Raw genomic sequence first — 3,705 nt, 5'->3', positions numbered from 1 at the left:
TTGGAAGGAATGATGATAAAACTGAAGCTCCAGTACTTTGGCCACCTCATCCAAAGAGTTGACTCATTGGAAAAGACTCTGATGCTGGGAGGGATTGGGGGCAGGAGGAGAAGGGGACGACCAAGGATGAGATGGCTGGATGGCATCACGGACTCGATGGACGTGAGTCTGAGTGAACTCCGGGAGTTGGTGATGGACAGGTAGGCCTGGCGTGCTGCGATTGATGGGGTCGCAAAGAGTCAGACACGACTGAGCAACTGAACTGAACTGAACAGAGGAATCATACCCATGGAACCAGACAACCAAACCAGCTCCTCTGAGTTTATCATCCTGGGACTCTCAGAAAAGCCAGAACAGGAGACTCTCCTCTTTGCTCTGTTTCTCTGCATGTATGTGGTCACAGTAGTGGGGAACCTGTTGATCATCCTGGCCATCAGCACTGACTCCCACCTCCACACCCCCATGTACTTCTTCTTGGCCAATCTTTCCTTGGTTGATTTCTGTGTGGCCACCGACACTGTCCCCAAGATGCTGGTGAGCATCCAAATCAAGAGCAAGTCCATCTCTTACTCCTGCTGCCTGTCACAAATGTACTTCTTTCATTTCTTTGGCATCATGGACAGTGTCTTAATAGCCATGATGTCTTATGATAGATTCGTGGCTGTATGTCACGCCTTACACTATACCTCTATCATGAGCCCACGCCTCTGTGGCCTGCTGGTTGGAGGCCCGTGGGTGTTTTCTGGCTTCATCTCCCTCACCCACATCCTCCTGATGGCCCATCTGGTTTTTTGTGGCAATATTGAGTTGCCTCACTACTTCTGTGCCTCACCCCGCTCCTCAGACTTTTGTGCACTGACACCTCTGTGAACAAGATCTTTGTGTTCATTGTGGCAGGGATGGTCATAGCCATGCCTTTCATCTGCATTCTGGCCTCCTATGTTTGAATCATTGTGGCCATCTTGAAGGTGCCCTCTGCAGAAGGCAGGAGAAAAACCTTTTCCACCTGCAGCTCCCACCTCTCTGTGGTTGCCCTCCTTTATATGACCACCATTGAGGTCCTTCATCTGTCCACACAGCCATGAAGGAGAAAGCCTCTGCTGTGATGTACACTGCTGTCACCCCCATGCTGAACCCCTTTATCTACAGCTTGAGGAACAGAGACCTGAAGAGGGCCCTAAGGAATCTCATGAGAAAAAAAATCATCTCATCTTCATGACCACAAGGTCACCTGGGAGCTTCCTAGAGGCAGGACCTCAAAATCTAGGGTCCTGGATAAGTGTATGGAATTACAAGAGCTGGAAGTGCAGCCATTCTGAATTTTGAATTGCAGAAGTTTAAAAGGGATAATCAGGAGGGTCCTATAACTATTTTCTCAAATGTGTGTGTTTGTATGTGTGTGTGTGTGTGTGTGTGTGTGTGTGTGTGTGTGTGCGCGCGCGCGCGCTCGCACACACTCAGTGGCATCTGACTCTTTGTGACACCATGGACTGTATCCCACCAGACTCCTCCCTCTGTGGGGTTTTTCTGGCAAGAATACTGGAGTGGGTTGCCAATTCCTTCTCCAGGGGCTCTTCCCCACCCAGGAATCAAACCTGCGTCACCTGCATTGTAGGCAGATTCTTAACCACTGAGCCACCAGGGAAGCCCATTTTCTCCAAAACTGGGACCAAAAAGGGTGTTTTTTAGGTAAACTTCATGCTATAACCCAGAAGATCAGCCTAGCCATACCAGCTTGGGTTTACCCTGGTTTTGAAACCATTGAACATTCAACAAATACTTATTAAGTACATATTCAGGGCTGGATGTAGAAATATAAACAGGAGAGAGAAGATCCCAATAGTCTAGAGTCTACAGCTGAGTGTGGGAGAAGATATTGTACACTTAGTTGTAGTAGAATGGAATATAAACATGAGAGGAAGGATAGACTCCAATAGGAACACACAACAGAGTCTGAGCGAGATTTAGCGGAAGTCTTCCAGGAGAGGTGGTCCAAAAACCCAAAGGATGAGAATATGTTGATCAGGCAAAATGAGGAGAAAGAACATCCTAGAAAGACAAAACAATCTGTGGAAAGGTAAGAAAGCGAGAGAAAGAGTGAAGCATGCATTTGTGAAGTTAAAAGTCCAGTTACACTGAATGATGTAGGAGGTGCCAGGTACTGAGGGCTTTAGGGCCAACCTAAGAGGGTGGCCTTTCTCCAAAGAACTGGCCAGTTAACTTGACTTTCCAGGACTAAAGTCAAGGAGCATGGGAATGAGTTGTACAGCCCCCTTCCTCCCACTCCTATTCTGTCTTCATGGGGAGCATGAAGGCTTGTGCAAGACACAAGGGAGAAAGAGATTCAGACCATGCCCTAAGGAAATGAGGAAATACTACTTTTTGGTGTATATCTCATAGACAAAGAGCAAAATACCAGTCAATTGAATCATAAATCTCTAAACCAGAGGGAAGCTTTGGCATGCCTCAATTGCCATATATGCCTGTGGAATGTATCTAAGTGGTAACACTGCTTATACCAGAAACGTGCTGTGCTGTGCTTAGTTGCTCAGTCCCGTCTGACTATTTGCAACCCCATAGACTATAACCCTCCAGGTTCCTCTGTCCAGGCAAGGGGATTCTCCAGGCAAAGATACTGGAATGGGTTGCCATGCACTGCTCCAGGGGATCTTCCCAACCCAGGGACTGAACTCAGGTCTCCCGCATTGCAGGCAGATTCTTTACCAGCTGAGTTACCAGAGAAGCCCAAACCAGAAATGAGAGCTACTCATTGTGAGTTTATCTTGTGCCAAACACTATGGTTTGTTTCTTTTCTGTGTCTCATCTAGTCATTCTAAAGCTCCTATGAAAGCGGTAAGTCTCACTTTATTAGAGAGTAATCCTATTACGTATATGGAGCGTTACAACTAAAGTAAAGCAGGCAGTGACTTTGCAGAGGTCAGAAGTTTTCAAAAGGTGCTAAGAATCTGATGTCATCCTTAGTAGAATGGCTTTAAAGAATCCTACATCTCATTTGCCTCTGTATTTTCCTTTCATGAAAATTAAATTAGAATGTACCAGTTGAACCAACAGACCTGCTGCAGTCCCATCTTAGTACTCTGTTAGTGAGGGTACATGTGAGAAAAGTGAAAATGCACTTTGTGGGTAATATTCTAATGGATAAAATCCAAAATTTAAAAACACTAAAGTTTGCCCATGGGGCATTCATGGATCTGATCATGCCTTTTTATGATTATTTTTTAATATTTATGTATTTATTTGACCATGCTGGGTCTTAGTTGGGGCATGCGGGATCTAGTTCCCCAACCAGGGATCAAACCTAGACCGCCTTCATAGACAGCATAGAGTCTTTGCCACTGGACCACCAGAGAAGTCCCTGGTCATGCCCTTTTAGAATAACACACACAAACACACACAAACAACACAAGTAAAAGGTGAACCATGATGCTCTTTCTTCCTAACTCCCCTCCATTCTCTTGCCGCATGAATAGAAATTACCATTCTACGGTGTTGGCTGGGAGAGGGTTTGAATTGCCAGTGACTTTGAAAGTGATTACAGGGACTTCCTTAGCAGTCAGGTGGTTGGGACTTCGCCTTCTAATGCAGGAGATGTGGGTTCAATCCCTGGTCAGAGAACTGAGATCCCACGTGGCTCACGGCCAAAAAAGCAAAACATAAAACTGAAGCAATATTGTAACAAATTCA

The 3,705-nt window shown here is 45.8% G+C and overlaps 1 pseudogene; it reads left to right on the top strand.

The window, feature by feature from the left end:
• Positions 289-1,219, top strand: LOC108636464 (annotated as a pseudogene).

This window comes from Capra hircus, chromosome 7, assembly GCF_001704415.2.
Source record: "Capra hircus breed San Clemente chromosome 7, ASM170441v1, whole genome shotgun sequence".
NCBI classification, from domain to species: domain Eukaryota; kingdom Metazoa; phylum Chordata; class Mammalia; order Artiodactyla; family Bovidae; genus Capra; species Capra hircus.
This window is presented reverse-complemented; position numbering and strand designations above follow the sequence as displayed.